This window comes from Salmo salar, chromosome 07, assembly GCF_965601325.2.
Source record: "Salmo salar chromosome 07, fSalSal1, whole genome shotgun sequence".
Taxonomy (NCBI): domain Eukaryota; kingdom Metazoa; phylum Chordata; class Actinopteri; order Salmoniformes; family Salmonidae; genus Salmo; species Salmo salar.
This window is the reverse complement of record NC_138297.1, coordinates 52,506,331-52,527,634: the sequence shown is the minus strand read 5'-3', so window position 1 is coordinate 52,527,634 and position 21,304 is coordinate 52,506,331. Positions and strand designations below refer to the sequence as shown.

At 45.4% G+C, this 21,304-nt stretch overlaps 1 protein-coding gene across 1 annotated transcript in view; it reads left to right on the top strand.

The window, feature by feature from the left end:
* Nucleotides 1–21,304, top strand: part of LOC145850357 (membrane-associated guanylate kinase, WW and PDZ domain-containing protein 2) — a 184,672-nt gene that overhangs the window by 148,049 nt on the left and 15,319 nt on the right. The gene's annotated exons all lie outside the window — the stretch shown is intronic.

Here is a 21,304-nt window from a genome sequence, read left to right as displayed (position 1 = left end):
TGTTTGTAGTTAACTTTATAACTAATAGGCTATGTTAGAGTTTACACGTCCACTTCCAATTATATTGTGGGGGAGGTCAAAATAATGGAAAACTATCTACCAAATGTATTCATTTTAAAAAGCTGATTACTTCTCCTTGCCACCTTAATTTACCTGATGATTAGACAAGACGTGAAAAAGTTGAAGACCCCTGCTTTAGAGAAAACAGTGTCCCTCAGATCTGTTTGGATGTGAATTCTTCATAAGCTTTCAAATGTTACAGTACGTACAGTAGCCTTCTGCTTTATACTGTATGTCCACGGATGTATTTTGAACGTGTGTTTAAACAGGAACAGCGGCAGCAATTGACTTTCCTGATTCGCTGGCAACAATATGGTGACGAATTAACGACTTTAACCAATCAGAGACACAAAACTCATCAGATATTCGGTCAGTAGAAAAGCCAAGCCCTCATTTACATATACATTGTATTCTCTGTTTATCTATTACGTCATGTTTAAAGTTATGCGTGATAAAGAGAACGGAAGGGAAAGAAAATAGCCTTGTGCGATAGAGAGTGTAATTCACACAAGACAGACATGTTGTTTCACTATCAGTGAATATACGCAGTGTATGGCAATGTGTCCCTCATTCAACCCCCTTTTCCATCTGACTGCCTGTGCTTATGCTCCCCATACACACACACACACACACACACACACACACACACACACCACACACACACACACACACACACACACGCACACACCACCTTCTTCTCTGTAAATATGTATTTCATTTTCATGATTATTTATATAAAACGTTTTCCTCTAGCCATTATTTACTCCACACAGCAAGTTGGTGAGTACATTTCTAGAACACATTTTGTGCCGCGAGCGAGAAGTAGGAAAGCTGCGAGGGAAGAAAAATGTCATGAATAATGCATAGAGTTTCTTTATTATTTATGATGTTCATATTAACTTGAGTATCATTTGAAGAACTGGTGACTAAGTTTGGGGTCAGTTACTCTTGGTTGTTTCACATCATGTAGCCTGGTTTCGTTTGAGATGATAGGATCCATTACATCACGCTGATATTTGAGTCATTTAGCAGATGCTCTCATCGAGAGCGACTTACAGTTAGGGCATTCAACTGCAGGTAGCCATGAAGGACAACCACATATCACAGTCAAAGTACGTCAAACCTTCCTCAATAAAGCAGCTATCAGCAAAATCCGTGTTTTTGCATTTACACTGTGTAAATTGATTCAATGTACAGTCGTGGCCAAAAGTTTTGAGAATGACACAAATATCCATTTTCACAAAGTCGGCTGCCCCAGTTTGTATGATGGAAATTTGCATATACTCCAGAATGGTATGAAGAGTGATCAGATGAATTGCAATTAATTGCAAAGTCCCTCTTTGCCATGCAAATGAACTGAATCCCCCAAAAACCTTTCCACTGCATTTCAGCCCTGCCACAAAAGGACCAGCTGACATCATGCCATTGATTCTCTCGTTAACACAGGTGTGATGTTGACGAGGACAAGGCTAGAGATCACTCTGTCATGCTGATTGAGTTCGAATAACAGACTGGAAGCTTCAAAAGGAGGGTGGTGCTTGGAATCATTGTTCTTCCTCTGTCAACCATGGCTACCTGCAAGGAAACATGTGCCATCATCATTGCTTTGCAAAAAAGGGCTTCACAGGCAAGGATATTGCTGCCAGTAAGATTGCACCTAAATCAACCATTTATCGGATCATCAAGAACTTCAAGGAGAGCGGTTCAATTGTTGTGAAGAAGGCTTCAGGGCGCCCAAGAATGTCCAGCAAGCGCCAGGACCGTCTCCTAAAGTTGATTCAGCTGCAGGATCGGGGCACCACCAGTACAGAGCTTGCTCAGGAATGGCAGCAGGCAGGTGTGAGTGCATCTGCACGCACAGTGAGGCGAAGACTTTTTCAGGATGGCCTGGTGTCAAGAACGGCAGCAAAAAAGCCAGTTCTCTCCAGGAAAAACATCAGGGACAGACTGATATTCTGCAAAAGGTACAGGGATTGAACTGCTGAGGACTGAGGTAAAGTCATTTTCTCTGATGAATCCCCTTTCCGATTGTTTGGGGCATCCGGAAAAAAGCTTGTCCGGAGAAGACAAGGTGAGCACTACCATCAGTCCTGTGTCATGCCAACAGTAAAGCATCCTGAGACCATTCATGTGTGGGGTTGCTTCTCAGCCAAGGGAGTGGGCTCACTCATAATTTTGCCTAAGAACACAGCCATGAATAAAGAATAGTACCAACACATCCTCCGAGAGCAACTTCTCCCAACCATCCAGGAACAGTTTGGTGACGAATAAGGCCTTTTCCAGCATGATGGAGCACCTTGCCATAAGGCAAAAGTGATAACTAAGTGGCTTGGGGAACAAAACATAGATATTTTGGGTCCATGGCCAGGAAACTCCCCAGACCTTAATCCCATTGAGAACTTGTGGTCAATCCTCAAGAGGCAGGTGGACAAACAAAAACCCACAAATTCTGACAAACTCCAAGCATTGATTATGCAAGAATGGGCTGCCATCAGTCAGGACGTGGCCCAGAAGCTAATTGACAGCATGCCAGGGCGGATTGCAAAGGTCTTGAAAAAGAAGGGTCAACACTGAAAATATTGACTCTTTGCATCAACTTCATGTAATTGTCAATAAAAGCCTTTGACATTTATGAAATGCTTGTAATTATACTTCAGTATTCCATAGTATCATCTGACAAAAATATCTAAAGACACTGAAGCAGAAAACTTTGTGGAAATTAATATTTGTGTCATTCTCAAAACGTTTGGCCACGACTGTATTCTCAGTATGCTACTGTTGTGGTGTATAGCAGTGTATGTTGAGATCTAAATGTCACATACTTGTATAGCTTAATCCTTCCAAGTACCATTTGAAATCATCACCAAGAATGCTGTGTTTCAAGTTGTGTGTGTTGCTGATGTAACAGTGTTGCTTCTGTCCCTCTCCTTGTCCCAACCTGGGCTCGAACCAGGGACCCGCTGAACACATCACCAACCGTCACCCAAAAACCATTGTTACCCATCTATCTGCCTATCTACATGAGTGTAACCATTTCACACATTTCACAAACTCCAGTCACTCAAGAGGGACGTGATATGCAATAAATGGCTGTTCCCTCTCTGAAGTGATCCTGTATACACCTCTGATAGTCTGTGGTTGCTATGCTGGAGCTACTAGAGACAGGAGAGGGCTTCAGGGAAAACCCTGTATCTCTACCTCTCTACTCCACCACGCTCCTCTGTGTGTGTGTGTGTGTGTGTGCGCGTGTGTGTGTGTGTGTGTGTGTGTGTGTGTGTGTGTGTGTGTGTGTGTGTGTGTGTGTGTGTGTGTGTGTGTGTGTGTCGCCACGTTCCTCCCTAATTGGAGCAGCCATTAAGCAAATGTCAGGGAACGACAGGGAAAACTTCTCATTGTAAAGGGATGCCATGAACATTGTTAAACTCCTCCCTCTCTAGTTTACTGACCTGCCACATCTCCCACTACTAGTATGATGTGAATTCCCCCTCTAGTTTACTGACCTGCCACATCTCTCAATACTAGTATGATGTGAATTCCCCCTCTAGTTTACTGACCTGCCACATCTCCCACTACTAGTATGATGTGAATTCCCCCTCTAGTTTACTGACCTGCCACATCTCCCACTACTAGTATGATGTGAATTCCCCCTCTAGTTTACTGACCTGCCACATCTCCCACTACTAGTATGATGTGAATTCCCCCTCTAGTTTACTGACCTGCCACATCTCCCACTACTAGTATGATGTGAATTCCCCCTCTAGTTTACTGACCTGCCACATCTCCCACTACTAGTATGATGTGAATTCCCTCTCTAGTTTACTGACCTGCCACATCTCTCACTACTAGTATGATGTGAATTCCCTCTCTAGTTTACTGACCTGCCACATCTCCCACTACTAGTATGATGTGAATTCCCCCTCTAGTTTACTAACCTGCCACATCTCCCACTACTAGTATGATGTGAATTCCCCCTCTAGTTTACTAACCTGCCACATCTCCCACTACTAGTATGATGTGAATTCCCCCTCTAGTTTACTGACCTGCCACATCTCTCAATACTAGTATGATGTGAATTCCCCCTCTAGTTTACTGACCTGCCACATCTCCCACTACTAGTATGATGTGAATTCCCCCTCTAGTTTACTGACCTGCCACATCTCTCAATACTAGTATGATGTGAAGTCCCCCTCTAGTTTACTGACCTGCCACATCTCCCACTACTAGTATGATGTGAATTCCCCTCTAGTTTACTGACCTGCCACATCTCTCACTACTAGTATGATGTGAATTCCCTCTCTAGTTTACTGACCTGCCACATCTCCCACTACTAGTATGATGTGAATTCCCCCTCTAGTTTACTGACCTGCCACATCTCTCAATACTAGTATGATGTGAATTCCCCCTCTAGTTTACTGACCTGCCACATCTCCCACTACTAGTATGATGTGAATTCCCCCTCTAGTTTACTGACCTGCCACATCTCCCACTACTAGTATGATGTGAATTCCCCCTCTAGTTTACTAACCTGCCACATCTCCCACTACTAGTATGATGTGAATTCCCCCTCTAGTTTACTAACCTGCCACATCTCCCAATACTAGTATGATGTGAATTCCCTCTCTAGTTTACTGACCTGCCACATCTCCCACTACTAGTATGATGTGAATTCCCCCTCTAGTTTACTGACCTGCCACATCTCTCACTACTAGTATGATGTGAATTCCCCCTCTAGTTTACTAACCTGCCACATCTCCCACTACTAGTATGATGTGAATTCCCTCTCTAGTTTACTGACCTGCCACATCTCCCACTACTAGTATGATGTGAATTCCCCCTCTAGTTTACTGACCTGCCACATCTCCCACTACTAGTATGATGTGAATTCCCTCTCTAGTTTTACTGACCTGCCACATCTCTCACTACTAGTATGATGTGAATTCCCCCTCTAGTTTACTAACCTGCCACATCTCCCACTACTAGTATGATGTGAATTCCCCCTCTAGTTTACTAACCTGCCACATCTCTCACTACTAGTATGATGTGAATTCCCCCTCTAGTTTACTGACCTGCCACATCTCTCACTACTAGTATGATGTGAATTCCCCCTCTAGTTTACTGACCTGCCACATCTCCCACTACTAGTATGATGTGAATTCCCCCTCTAGTTTACTGACCTGCCACATCTCTCACTACTAGTATGATGTGAATTCCCCCTCTAGTTTACTGACCTGCCACATCTCCCACTACTAGTATGATGTGAATTCCCCCTCTAGTTTACTAACCTGCCACATCTCTCACTACTAGTATGATGTGAATTCCCCCTCTAGTTTACTGACCTGCCACATCTCTCACTACTAGTATGATGTGAATTCCCCCTCTAGTTTACTGACCTGCCACATCTCCCACTACTAGTATGATGTGAATTCCCCCTCTAGTTTACTGACCTGCCACATCTCCCACTACTAGTATGATGTGAATTCCCCCTCTAGTTTACTAACCTGCCACATCTCTCACTACTAGTATGATGTGAATTCCCTCTCTGGTTTACTGACCTGCCACATCTCCCACTACTAGTATGATGTGAATTCCCCCTCTAGTTTACTGACCTGCCACATCTCCCACTACTAGTATGATGTGAATTCCCTCTCTAGTTTACTGACCTGCCACATCTCTCACTACTAGTATAATGTGAATTCCCCCTCTAGTTTACTGACCTGCCACATCTCCCACTACTAGTATGATGTGAATTCCCCCTCTAGTTTACTGACCTGCCACATCTCCCACTACTAGTATGATGTGAATTCCCCTGTCTCGTCTCATCTGTGTCTCCTATCTGCCACGACCAGTAGATCGCCCCTCCTCCCATCACTTTTTAAAATGTTTATTTCACCTTTATTTATTTAACCAGGTAGGCTAGTTGAGAACAAGTTCTTATTTTCAACTGCGACCTGGCCAAGATAAAGCAAAGCAGTGTGACAAAAACAACAACACAGAGTTACACATGGGATAAACAAACGTACAATCAAAGACACAATAGAAACATCTATGTACAGTGTGTGCCAAGGTAGTAAGGTTAGGGAGGTAAGGCAATAAATAGGCCACAGTGGCGAAATAATTACAATTTAGCATTAACACTGGAGTGATGGATGTGCAGATGATGATGTGCAAGTAGAGATACTGGGGTGCAAAAGAGTAAAATAAATAATAATAACAATATGGGGATGAGGTAGTTGGGTGTGCTACTTACAGATGGGCTGTGTACAGGTACAGTGATCGGTAAGCCGATCTGACATCTGATGCTTAAAGTTAGTGAGGGAGATATAAGTCTCCAGCTTCAGTGATTTTTGCAATTTGTTCGAGTCATTGGCAGCAGAGAACTGGAAGGAAAGGCGGCCAAAGAAGTGTTGGCTTTGGGGATGACCAGTGAAATATACCTGCTGGGATTCGAAATGGTCGGTGATCTGTTTGTTAACTTGGCTTTCGAAGACTTTAGAAAGGCAGGGCAGGATGGATATAGGTCTGTAACAGTTTGGGTCTAGAGTGTCTCCCCCTTTGAAGAGGGGGATGACCGCGGCAGCTTTCCAATCTTTAGGGATCTCAGACGATACGAAAGAGAGGTTTGCAACAATTTTAGCGGATCATTTTAGAAAGAGAATGTCCAGATTGTCTAGCCCAGCTGATTTGTAGGGATCCAGATTTTTTCAGCTCTTTCAGAACATCAGCTATCTGGATTTGGGTGGAGAAGCGGGCGGGGGAGGGGGGGCCTTGGCCAAGTTGCTGCGGGGGGATGCAGAGCTGTTGGCCGGGGTAGGGGTAGCCAGGTGGAAAGCATGGCCAGCCGTAGAAAAATGCTTCTTGAAATTCTCGATTATTGTAGATTTATCGGTGGTGACAATATTTCCTAGCCTCAGTGCAGTGGACAGCTGGGAGGAGGTGCTCTTATTCTCCATGGACTTTACGGTGTCCCAAAACCTTTTGGAATTAGTGCTACAGGATGCAAATTTCTGTTTGAAAATGTTAGCCTTAGCTTTCCTAACTGACTGTGTATATTGGTTCCTGACTTCCCTGAAAGTTGCATATCGCGGGGGCTATTCGATGCTAATACAGTACGCCACAGGATGTTTTTTGCTGGTCAAGGGCAGTCAAGTCTGGAGTAAACCAAGGGCTATATCTGTTCTTAATTCTGCATTTTCTGAAGGGGCATGCTTATTTAAGATGGTGAGGAAAGCACTTTTAAAGAACAACCAGGCACCTATACTGACGGGATGAGGTCAATATCCTTCCAGGATACCCGGGCCAGGTCGATTAGAAAGGCCTGCTTGCTGAAGTGTTTTAGGGAGCGTTTGACAGTGATGAGGGGTGGTCGTTTGACCGCGGGCCCCTTACGGACGCAGGCAATGAGGCAGTGATTGCTGAGATCCTGGTTGAAGACAGCAGAGGTGTATTTAGAGGGCAAGTTGGTCAGGATGATATCTATGAGGGCACCCATGTTTACGGATTTAGTGTTGTACCTGGTAGGTTCCTTGATAATTTGTGTGAGATTGAGGGCATCTAGCTTAGATTGTAGGATGGCCGGGGTGTTAAACCTATCCCAGTTTAGGTCACCTAACAGTACGAACTCTGAAGAAAAATGGGGCGCAATCAATTCACATATGGTGTCCAGGGCACAGCAGGGGGCTGAGGGGGGTCTATAACAAGCGTCAACAGTGAGAGACTTATTGATGGAAAGGTGGATTTTTTTAAGTAGAAGCTCAAACTGTTTGGGCACAGACCTGGATAGTATGACAGAACTCTACAAGCTATCTCTGCAGTAGATTGCAACTCCGTCCCCTTTGGCAGTTCTATCTTGACGGAAAATGTTGTAGTTGGGGATGGAAATGTCTGAATTTTTGGTGGCCTTCCTAAGCCAGGATTCAGACACGGCAAGAACATCAGGGTTTGTGGAGTGTGCTAAAGCAGTGAATAAAATACATTTAGGGAGAAGGCTTCTGATGTTAACATGCATGAAACCAAGGCTTTTACGGTTACAGAAGTAAACAAATGAGTGCGCCTGGGGCATAGGTGTGATGCTGAGGGCTACAGGGCCTGGGTTAACATCTACATCACCAGAGAAACAGAGGAGGAGTAGGATAAGGGTACAGCTAAAGGCTATAAGAACTGGTCGTCTAGTGCGTTGGGAACAGAGAATAAAAGGGGCAGATTACTGGGAGTGGTAGAATAGATTCACGGCATAATGTACAGACAAGGGTATGGTAGGATGTGAGTACAGTGGGGGTAAACCTAGGCATTGAGTGATGATGAGAGAGCTTGCATCTCTGGAGACATCTCTGGAGACAGCTAAGCCAGGTGAGGTCTCCCCATGTGTGGGGTGTGTGACAAAAAAGCTATCTAAGGCATGTTGAGCTGGACTAGGGGCTCTACAGTGAAATAAAACAATAAGAACTAACCGAAACAGCAGAAAACAAGGCATATTGACATTAGAGAGAGGCATGTGTAGCCGAATGATCATAGGGTCCAATGAGCAGCAATAGGTGAGTCCGGGGGCCGTTCTGTAGTCGCTACTATGCTTGGCGAGCGGGAGGCACGGCGTTCAGAAAGCTAGCGGGCCGGGGCTAGCAGATGGGTCATCGGTGACAACGCAATGGAAAAGCCTGTTGAATGGATCGGTGGGGCTCCATGTCGGCAATAAAGGGTCCAGGCCAATTGGCAAAAGAGGTATTGTAGCCCATGAATTAGCTGTTATACCTCTTCGGCTAGCCTGGAGATGGGCCTAGCTCGAGGCTAGCTCAAAGCTAACTGATGCTTTCTTCGGGACAGAGGCGTTAGCCAGCGGTAGCCACTCGATTGCAGCGAGTTAGCTGCGATGATCCGGTGTAATAGCCCAGAGCTTGCGGCAGGAATCCGGTGATGTGGTGGAGAAAAGCAGACCGATATCGCGCTGTGCAGACTGGCAGGTATTGACTGAGGTCCGCTAGCCGTGGATAACAGTGACTACTAGCTAATAGCATTGGGTGGGGTGGGTTGCAGGAAAGTATATTTAGATCGTAGGTGGAAAGTGAGATTAAAATATATATGGAAAAACTGACTATTTACATGGGACAAGACAAACACACGTCCAACTGCTACGCCATCTTGGAAATCACTGAGCACACACACAGTAAATACACACACACACACACACACACACACACACACACACACACACACACACACACACACACACACACACACACACACACACACACACACACACACACACACACACACAGTAAATGCACACACATGAATAGAAAATACACACACTCACATGAATAGCAAATACACACACTCACACAACACACAAACAGAGCGAGACACACACATACAGCTGGTGGTGATAGAGGCTCCTGGTGTGGCTCAACCTCTGGATTTAAAGGGTCAGAGGTTGCTGTGTGGATGATTGCCATCATGTAGAGCGCTGATTATTTCCCCCTCTGACCCAACACAGTAATGGGTTCAAATCCCAAGCAGGACTCAAGAGACTCTAACGCTTCAATCCAAACTGACAAAATGGCTCCCATGACTGTAGGGCTGTAGCAAATAAACGACCTGGGTGAAAACCATTTCAGAAAGCAATGGAGCAATCCAGAGCTCGGCCATGGAACCAAATAGGGTCATGGTGGTATGTGGACCTGTTGTCTGCTAGTATGGCCGCCCTAAGCTACAGGCCTAACTGGCTGTGATAGGGTGTTATAACTGAATCAGAGTAGGCAGGCAGGTAGACAGCCATGGAGACAGGCAGGCAGGCGTCCCTGACAAACAGATTGTGTCATTGGGTGGTAATGTGGTCTCTGGCCGGGATAGGGACATCTCTGGCTGCAGTGTGAGGATTAAGCTGACAGCAGCACTTTCACATCCACCATAAGTCCCACTGTGTCTGCGCTGCACAGAGACACAGGCGCACACACACACGCACGCACGCACGCACGCACGCACGCACACACACACACACACACACACACACACACACACACACACACACACACACACACACACACACACACACACCCCCGGGGCCACACATCCAAACAGATGACATCAGCTCGCCCCCAATCTGTGTGTGTATGTGTGTGTCAGTGTGTGTGTCTATCTCTCCATCCCTCTCTTTCTCTCTCTCTCTCTCTCTCTCCATCTATCTCCCTCCCTCTCTCCATACCTGCCTGGGTTGGGCTGTGTGTGTGTATGACGAAGCTCCTGTCGTCCATGGATACAGAGTGAAACAGCTGTGAGGGGAAAGAAAGCGTTGTTGTCTTTTCTCTTGTTTTTGGATCTCCCCAGATTAAAGGGACTGGTTTGAGTGGATGCCTAGCGCCTCCAAGCACCTCTGTATTTGCTGTCAAGTGTCTCCAGGTTACAGAATTATTGTGTCAAACTGTAACACCAAAAGTGACTGCTTTGATTCTCTCGAGGCTCAGATGCAGAGCGAGACCAAAGGGATGTCTGAAATGTGATGAAAGATTACAGAACCCTGGAAGGAGGAGAGGAGGAGAATACATGTTCTGAGCGTCAGCCTGTTCCACAAGGACACAGACACCATGATCAAGTCTTTCTTTAGGGGTAGGTACTGTACATGCAATGTACATGGTGGAATGTGGAATATAACATTTCCATGTCAGAAAACTGACTTTTACAGAAAGTATGATGGTGCTGGATTGTGAAATGTTTGCTCAACATTGTTTGGCTTGTTTTGTTACAAGGAATGTTGTTTGTACTGTAGACAGTTACTTGAGGGAGTTTGGTATCAGACTTAAGATTCCACCAAAACACTGAGGATGAACCCCCCCAAGTACTGGAAGCCTCTGATGACAAGCTGGATGAATAACCAATCTGTCACTGTCAACGTCTCCAGGTTGCTTAATCACTCACGTCTCTGTTTGACTGCTGCCTGAGTGGGGCTGGCTCCCCAGATTCCCAGGCACAGCTAGAGGGACTAGGGAAAACTTCACTTCCACTCTTCTTAGCTTCAGTAGTTTTAGCAGAATCTTTCACTGAGAGATCTGAATGTGGTTTGATCTGGGACTGGCATTAGATAGACTTTTAAGACTGGTTTCCCAGACTCAGATTAAGCCTTTTTTACTGGACTTAAAATAACTTTCAGTTGAGTTTTTCTGATAGAGCTGGTAGAGGACGGACAATCCTATTGGTGTCAATGTTATCGCTGCAGCTAACACATTGCTGTCTGTATCAGACACAAACCCCAGTGTACCTGAGTCCTCTCTACTATATCCTTGGTCTTACATCTCAGTGGCAAGAGACTGATATGTGACCGCCAGTGAAAGGAGCTTCCACTCTCACTCATTTAATAGAAGGTAATGGCTTCAGACATTCCAACAGGATGCTGCTATGCAGACCATTACAGACCATTGAATAGCATGGCTATGGACTGAGTCGCATGTTGGAGATGGACATGGGGATGGCTTGTACTGTAACAGCCTTCCACTCAAAGAATATCTCAATGGTCAGATAACTCGCAACAAATGTATCAATGGATGTCTTGCAGCTACTCCTAAAGGTAACACTGTAATGTACAAACTGTCATTTGTCTTACATTGTAGATATAACGTCCATGGCCCCCCAGTCATCAGTGATGGTACAATGCTAAGTAGTAATAGTGTTCCTGTGTGATGGTACAATGCTAGGTAGTAGTAGTGTTCCTGTGTGATGGTACATTGCTAGGTAGTAGTAGTGTTCCTGTGTGATGGTACATTGCTAGGTAGTAGTAGTGTTCCTGTGTGATGGTACAATGCTAGGTAATAGTAGTGTTCCTGTGTGATGGTACAATGCTAGGTAGTAGTAGTGTTCCTGTGTGATGGTACAATGCTAGGTAGTAGTAGTGTTCCTGTGTGATGGTACAATGCTAGGTAGTAATAGTGTTCCTGTGTGATGGTACAATGCTAGGTAGTAATAGTGTTCCTGTGTGATGGTACAATGCTAGGTAGTAGTAGTGTTCCTGTGTGATGGTACAATGCTAGGTAGTAGTAGTGTTCCTGTGTGATGGTACAATGCTAGGTAGTAATAGTGTTCCTGTGTGATGGTACAATGCTAGGTAGTAGTAGTGTTCCTGTGTGATGGTACAATGCTAGGTAGTAATAGTGATCCTGTGTGATGGTACAATGCTAGGTAGTAATAGTGTTCCTGTGTGATGGTATATAGCTAGGTAATAAATAGTGTTCCTGTTTGATGGTACAATGCTAGGTAATAGTGATCTTGTGTGATGGTATATAGCTAGGTAATAGTGATCTTGTGTGATGGTATATAGCTAGGTAATAGTGATCTTGTGTGATGGTATATAGCTAGGTAATAGTGATCTTGTGTGATGGTATATAGCTAGGTAATAGTGTTCCTGTGTGATGGTACAATGCTAGGTAATAGTGTTCCTGTGTGATGGTATATAGCTAGGTAATAGTGTTCCTGTGTGATGGTACAATGCTAGGTAATAGTGTTCCCGTGTGATGGTATATAGCTAGGTAATAGTGTTCCTGTGTGATGGTACAATGCTAGGTAGTAGTAGTGTTCCTGTGTGATGGTACAATGCTAGGTAATAGTGTTCCTGTGTGATGGTACAATGCTAGGTAGTATTAAGGTTCCTGTGTGATGGTATATAGCTAGGTAATAGTGATCTTGTGTGATGGTATATAGCTAGGTAATAAATAGTGTTCATGTTTGATGGTACAATGCTAGGTAATAGTGATCCTGTGTGATGGTACAATGCTAGGTAGTAATAGTGTTCCTGTGTGATGGTACAATGATAGGTAATAGTAGTGTTCCTGTGTAATGGTATATAGCTAGGTAATAGTGATCCTGTGTGATGGTACAATGCTAGGTAGTAATAGTGTTCCTGTGTGATGGTACAATGCTAGGTAGTAATAGTGTTCCTGTGTGATGGTACATTGCTAGGTAGTAATAGTGTTCCTGTGTGATGGTACATTGATAGGTAATAGTAGTGTTCCTGTGTGATGGTACAATGATAGGTAGTAGTAGTGTTCCTGTGTGATGGTATATAGCTAGGTAGTAGTAGTGTTCCTGTGTGATGGTACATTGATAGGTAATAGTAGTGTTCCTGTGTGATGGTACAATGATAGGTAGTAGTAGTGTTCCTGTGTGATGGTACAATGATAGGTAATAGTGATCCTGTGTGATGGTACAATGCTAGGTAGTAATAGTGATCCTGTGTGATGGTACAATGCTAGGTAGTAATAGTGTTCCTGTGTGATGGTACATTGCTAGGTAGTAGTAGTGTTCCTGTGTGATGGTATATAGCTAGGTAATAGTGTTCCTGTGTGATGGTACAATGCTAGGTAGTAATAGTGTTCCTGTGTGATGGTACAATGATAGGTAATAGTAGTGTTCCTGTGTGATGGTATATAGCTAGGTAATAGTGATCTTGTGTGATGGTATATAGCTAGGTAATAAATAGTGTTCATGTTTGATGGTACAATGCTAGGTAATAGTGATCCTGTGTGGTGGTACAATGCTAGGTAGTAATAGTGTTCCTGTGTGATGGTACAATGATAGGTAATAGTAGTGTTCCTGTGTGATGGTATATAGCTAGGTAATAGTGATCTTGTGTGATGGTATATAGCTAGGTAATAGTGATCTTGTGTGATGGTATTTAGCTAGGTAATAAATAGTGTTCATGTTTGATGGTACAATGCTAGGTAATAGTGATCCTGTGTGATGGTACAATGCTAGGTAGTAATAGTGTTCCTGTGTGATGGTACAATGATAGGTAATAGTAGTGTTCCTGTGTAATGGTATATAGCTAGGTAATAGTGATCCTGTGTGATGGTACAATGATAGGTAATAGTAGTGATCCTGTGTAATGGTATATAGCTAGGTAATAGTGATCCTGTGTGATGGTACAATGCTAGGTAGTAATAGTGTTCCTGTGTGATGGTACAATGCTAGGTAGTAATAGTGTTCCTGTGTGATGGTACATTGCTAGGTAGTAATAGTGTTCCTGTGTGATGGTACATTGCTAGGTAGTAATAGTGTTCCTGTGTGATGGTACAATGCTAGGTAATAGTGATCTTGTGTGATGGTATATAGCTAGGTAATAAATAGTGTTCCTGTGTGATGGTACATTGCTAGGTAGTAATAGTGTTCCTGTGTGATGGTACATTGCTAGGTAGTAATAGTGTTCCTGTGTGATGGTACAATGATAGGTAATAGTAGTGTTCCTGTGTGATGGTACAATGCTAGGTAGTAGTAGTGTTCCTGTGTGATGGTACAATGCTAGGTAGTAATAGTGTTCCTGTGTGATGGTACAATGATAGGTAATAGTGATCCTGTGTGATGGTACAATGATAGGTAATAGTGATCCTGTGTGATGGTACATTGCTAGGTAGTAGTAGTGTTCCTGTGTGATGGTATATAGCTAGGTAATAGTGTTCCTGTGTGATGGTACAATGCTAGGTAGTAATAGTGTTCCTGTGTGATGGTACAATGCTAGGTAGTAGTAGTGTTCCTGTGTGATGGTACAATGCTAGGTAGTAGTAGTGTTCCTGTGTGATGGTACAGTGCTATGTATTAATAGTGTTCTGGTGTGTAATTATGAGTGAAGCTGAGCTGGCAGATTCATACCTTTGACCCTGAGGGTTTTACAGCCTTCAATGAGATGATCAAGTCAGTGCTCCCTCTCAATCTCCATCTTTCTGTCTTTCTTTCTTTCTCCCTCCGTCTCTTTCCTTCCTCCTCAACCTCTCTTTCTCGCTCCCCCTACTTACTCCATCTCTCTCTCTATCCTTCTCGATCTCTCTCCCTCCTCTCTCTCGCTTTCTCTCTTTCCATCTCTCCTTCCATCTCTGTCTCTCTCTTTCTCTCTCACGAGGTCTCTGAGAGGTCAGTCATCGATAACTCCAGGCCACATCACACGGCTGTCCACCATCACCTCCAGGAGGGCCAATCCATTAACGCAATTCTGGGAAAGGCGAGTGGGGCGGAGGACCTGCTCTTGTCATGCCAACGGGCCTCAGAGGGGTTCTGTTGATGCTCAGGTCCCTCAATCAATCCCACATTACTGATCATCAATAGGCAGATTAGTTTAGTAAAACCTCAGACATGTTGAAGGAGAGCCACCACGTGTCTTTTACCTCACTGCGCCTGAGAACAAAAGCACTCTGTTGTTGTGTGATGGGATAGGGATATGTGCCTGTTAATCATTTGTGCTACTGTATCCCCCAATGAAAATGCAACCTTCTTTCTCACATATTGCGCTCTCTCTCTCTCTCTCTCTCTCTCTCTCTCTCTCTCTCTCTCTCTCTCTCTCTCTCTCTCTCTCTCTCTTAGTTCAATGAAGTTTTATTGAAGTGTATCAGACATCTAATCAGGTTGATTAAGGCAGCAGTCTATGAAAACAGTGACTAAGCACATCCACGGCTAAGTGGCCGTGTGTTGCCACCGCCACCAATGAACAGAAAGTGCGGGCGAAAGCAGCTTTTCGTCAGCACCCTCGCTCAGCCCTCTTCAGCCCACGTTACCCGACTCCCGGTCTCCCGTGGCGGCCGGACAGCACTGAATGGCACCGTAATCCATCCCACTAATTCCCAGGCATTAGGAAGGCTGGCCATTTCCTAATTGGCTAACGGGTTAGATTAGAATCTGGACAATGGGGCACGTTGACGCCATCTCTCGCTGTCATAACAGGGGGATTAGGGAAGTGAATAGAGGGGGCTACTGAGCACCTCCAGCCAGAGGGCCCACAGCACAGGCCTGACTGACACACTGTCACAACACACTGGGCCTAGTGGGGCTTTACCCAGCCAACCGGAAGCTGATCCCATCACCAGCTCCTGCCCACACAGTCCCCATATCCCGGCCCCACTGCAGCCCATTGACACACACACTGGGTCTGACTACTGGAGGCAGTGGAGCTGGAGATTTCAATTTGACATGGAACAGTTTCTCCCAGAAGTGGCTTGCTAAGTGAAACTCAAGGCTGTTTTGAAACTAGCTGCATGTTGTTTGTCAGGGACAGAGTACAACAAGTATATGAGATTCAGAGGTCAAGCCTGTCTCTGTGTGTCTGTATCTCAGTAAGCAAGGCCTTCGACTAGCTGTGAAAGCAGCAGCCGCTGCTGCTGGCAACATATGGTCTTTTAATGCAGTCTGAAGGCTAGCATATGTGTAAGGAGAGGAGAAGGTAAGCAGGATGAACAGAGGTACAGCCTCAAGTCTTCTTCTGCAGTCTGTCACATCACGTTGGCTAGTTCTAAAACCACACTGACTGTAATAGCTGCTCTCCAAGATGGAGAGAGGGAGGGGGAGAGGTCAGACTGAGAGAGGTCAGGGATGCGCTATAACGATGCTTTGAAAGGGTCTTCTGGTCCTGTGGTGTCTTTCTCACTCTCCTCTGATTGATGGATGGCTGGAGACCTGTGAGGTGACATGTGGTCTGCAGCCTCAGGACAAGAGGAGGACCAGAGAGAGACCAGGCAGGGACATAACGCAGTGTGTCCCTAAGCTCTAGACACTCTCTACACACTTAGAGAAGGGGATATTTCTCCCTGTGCTTTTCTATCTCTTGCCATAGTAGCTGTGGCTTGATCATAGCTGCTTGAGGGTTGATATAGTATCTTGGGAGAGAGATTGAAGTCTGGACGTAGTATATCTTACTATTTCTCTCCAAAGCCTGGGGATATGCACTCACTGAACCAGACCTCTGTTGCACTGCCATCCCAGCAGTGTTTGAAGTTGGAGCCAATATTTCCACTTGCAGATGGTCTGACACACTCATTTAACAGTCGTGGGCTGCGATGTAGTGCATTTCTTTTGACCGGAGCCCTATGGGCCCAGTGGGCCTGGGTCAAAGGTAGTGCACTATATAGGGAATAGGGCTCTGGTCTAAAGTAGTGCACTATATAGGGAATAGGGTACCATTTGGGACACAACACACATGGATTCACATAGTTGTGATCCAGTTACCGATGCCTCTGCCAATCAGCGATGTTAAACAGTGTAGATATACTTAAGGGTAATGTTAATGCATGACATATGAAGTGCAATGCGCAGATGGCTGCTCTTCTGGCTGGGTACATTTATTCCACTGAAGTGCATTGTTGAATGGGTTTGGATTTAAAACAACACAGGCTAGATGCCCTGACCCGGGATCCATTACTGGACAATGGTACTAAGCTGGATGTGTTAAGAGCTGATCTATTGTCCCCTGGCTATGAAACCCTATGGATGGATATAACTGTAGTGTAGGGAGAGAGCCATGGGAGAGATGGGAGAGTAGTAGAGGCCTGGCTGGCAGGCAGCTCTACTGCCCACGCTGCAACTCTAGTCTACTACGTGAGACATGCTTCATCTCCACGCCTTCTCCTCACAGACCCTTCACATTCACTCTCTCTCTCTCTCTCTCTCTCTCTCTCTCTCTCTCTCTCTCTCTCTCTCTCTCTCTCTCTCTCTCCCTTGCTCAGCGGAGAGGAAGAGATGTTCAGACATCATTATTGTTTTCTCTCTCGCTATCTCTTTCCCTTATTCTCTCATCCCCTACTCCCCTCTCCGCTCCCCGGGAGTTCCAGGGAACATTTTGTACGTGGAAAGACAACAGCCGCTTCTGAGTCATTACAGCGTCGTACCGCGGGACAAATAGCTGGGTATCCGCCACAGTTATCTCTGGTAATCTGTTTGTGTTATTCTCGGCATTGTTTGCAGATTGCTCCAGTAAAAATCCTGGCTTCCCCTCTGATGAATTGTCTGTGTTCTCTTAATCTCTCTCTCTCTCTCTCTCTCTCTCTCTCTCTCTCTCTCTCTCTCTCTCTCTCTCTCCCCTTGCTTCACCTCCCAACGAACAGGAGATTAATAAGTAGGATGTTTGTTGAACATGAAAAAGCATTTCCTGTACAGCACAACAATACACAGCTTTAGTGTAAATTATCAGCACTCTAGAAATGCCCCAGGTGCCCAAATGCCCATGGGAACAGCCTTGAAAATACCCACTAGGGGCAATGCACCTACTGTATGTCAGCTTGATTTATTTGGTAGGTGGCCCTAATTTATTGTAAATGTATGCCAATGGGGCTTTTGTAAATTACAGATAAGTATAGGCTTCTTAGATCAGTCTAGGGAAGAAGAACCTTTAGTCTATCGAGGATGTGTTATCACATATGCAAGTGTATACTCCATCATGCTAAGTGGTGATTTCTACATGGCTAACCATAGGGGCCGGTGTGTAGGAGCCGTTTTGACCTGTTTATATGTCATTGTATATGTTGTCTGTCAATGGTTATTTTAACTTGTTTGTCCACTAGAGGGCACTATATGTTGGGGTCATGGTTCACTGGTCACATGTAGCACAGGTGACCAGGAAGGGTTGGCAGAGACGGAAGAGGAGAGGGCATACAGTTCCTACCGTATCACAGAGAATGCCCATAGATTTGACCTCGGCAACTTTTATATGCTAATATTTGTATTGGATGTATAAATGGGGACTCCGAAAAGAGTTACGGTTGGAAAGCAATTTCTTTGGACGCGTTATGAACATCTCTCTGCTGTGCCAGTGGCTTTTTATAGGGAATCGTCACTACAAATGTCTCTCTTAAACCAGCTTGGATATTACACTAATGTCAAATCTAACAGATGACCCAGAACTCTGAAAGTACAGAAAACCACTTTCATGCATTATAGGTTGCTCCTATTAGAAAGTGTCGCCACAGAAAAGTCCCCACTGGAAGACGGTGCTAATTATACAGTAGTTCCGTGACATCAAAGGTTCCCTTTGAAGTGTTGTGCTGTGTGTCGGCCATTCTGTAGCGCTGTCGAGAGTTATAATCTGTTATCGTTACACAGGCCTCATGCAGGGTAGCACTGGAAGTGCCATAGTGTATCTCACACATAGATACACACACACACACACACACACACACACACACACACACACACACACACACACACACACACACACACACTAGCATCTCCTCTCCTCACCACATATCAACATGGCTCAGATGTGCCATCCTCACGCCCCTAGACCAGCCCCCTTCCACTCTTCTCTCAACCCTCACCTAGAACTCTCTGCCTGGTGTGTTTTGATGTGGAGCACCATGGTTTGATGTTGATGCTGAACTCTGAGAGAATTTCGGTTTTCCATTGCAATCTCCAGCGGTTTGCTTTTCCCATCTAAGGACAGATTCATCAACATTGAGCTTGAAGACAATGTTGGAAAGAGCTTTAATGGTCTTGGTGGAGTCGTTTTCTTTTCTTTACCTTATTTCACGCTTGGACTCCCTGTCAGCAGCATTGAGAGAGAGAGGGTGGCGGAGTCCAAAATCAATACATCTGGCATGATCAGATTGGCCCCAAAATGCAGATTGAATTCCTGCTTCACTCAATATCAGTTCCCATCAACACATTCCTCGAAAATGCCTAGATTCCGATAGGCTAGAACTGCACCACGAGGCTAGCGAGGGTAAGTGAGTGTGTGTCTGTTGAGTCAGACAGCTCTTGTGACTGTCACGACATAATGTCTTGGAGTCATTCAATTTGCACCAATCCAGCACCTCCCGTCACCGCTGTTACATCATAATGACATGTGACAGGCGATAAGAGCTTGTGGCACCAGACTAAGTTGGCACACATGGCTGCATCATCTTGTGACATGGTGTCGCAGACATATGAACTGTCTGACTCAACAGACACACACTCACTTACCCTCGCTAGCCTCGTGGTGCAGTTCTAGCCTATCAGAATCTAGGCATTTTCGAGGAATGTGTTAATGGGAACTGATATTGAGTGAAGCAGGAATTCAATCTGCCTTTTGGGGCCAATCTGATCATGCCACATGTATCAAACAGACCCAAAGGCTGCCATATGCCAGACTCTACAGTATCAAAGGCTGCCATAGGCCAGGTTCTTCCAGCACCAAAGGCTGCCATAGGCTCATCCAGCACCAAAGGCTGCCATAGGCTAGGCTCTTCCAGCACCAAAGGCTGCCAAAGACCAGGCTCTTCCAGCACCAAAGACTGCCATAGGCCAGGCTCTTCCAGCACCAAACACTGCCATAGGCCAGGCTCTTCCAGTATCAAAGCCTGCCATAGGCCAGGCTCTTCCAGTATCAAAGCCTGCCATAGGCCAGGCTCTTCCAGTATCAAAGCCTGCCATAGGCCAGGCTCTTCCAGTAACAAAGGCTGCCATAGGCCAGGCTCTTCCAGCACCAAAGGCTGCCATAGGCCAGGCTTTTACAGCAGTGTTAGCACGGATGTGAGAATAAGCTGTTAAACACCTCAGGGATGGAGTACCTTGGAGCTATCACAGCCAGCATCAATTAGCCTAACCTCTGGTGCTCAAACAGGCTAATTAGCACACCGCCCTAGCAGGAGCGTTTAGGAACTAATTTATACCTTGATATACCTTTAGCATCATATCCTCCACAACACAACACTGACTGGAAATTACAGCTGTCTCTCAAGAGTTTGTAAAACATGTGATTTACATTTTGGATCATTTAGCAGACGCTCTTATCCAGAGTTACTTACAGGAGTAATTAAGGTTAAGTGTCTTGCTCAAGGGCACATCAACAGGTTTTTCACCTAGTCGGCTCTGAGATTCTTTTATTTTTATTTTTTTTACTTCTAGCCCTTTTTCTCCCCAATTTTGTGGTATCCAATTGGTAGTTATAGTCTTGTCCCATCGCTGCAACTCCCGTACGGACTCGGGAGAGGCGAAGGTCGAGAGCCGTGCGTCCTCCGAAACACGACCCAACCAAGCCGTACTGCTTCTTGACACACTGCCCACTTAACCCGGAAGCCAGCCGCACCAATGTGTCGGAGGAAACACCGTACACCTGGCGACCGTGTCAGTGTGCATGTGCCCGGCCCGCTACAGGAGTTGCTAGTGCGCGATGGGACAAGGACATCCCTGCCAGCCAAACCCTCCCCTAACTCGGACGGCGCTGGGCCAATTGTGCGCAATCCCATGGGTCTCCCGGTCGCTGCCGGCTGTGACAGAGCCTGGACTCGAACCCAGAATTCTAGTAGCACAGCCAGCACTGTGATGCAGTGCCTTAGACCACTCGGGAGGCCCGGCTCTGAGATTCTAACCAGCGACCTTTCAGTTACTGGCCCAATGCTCTTAATCGACTGGCGAATGTGGCGAGAACTAGCCACTTATGCTAATGCTAACATGATTAAAAGGGGGCCACTGTTAGCATTTAGCAGGCTAGAGTTCTCGTCTCACTCGCGATAACATGTAGACAGCAGCCCTG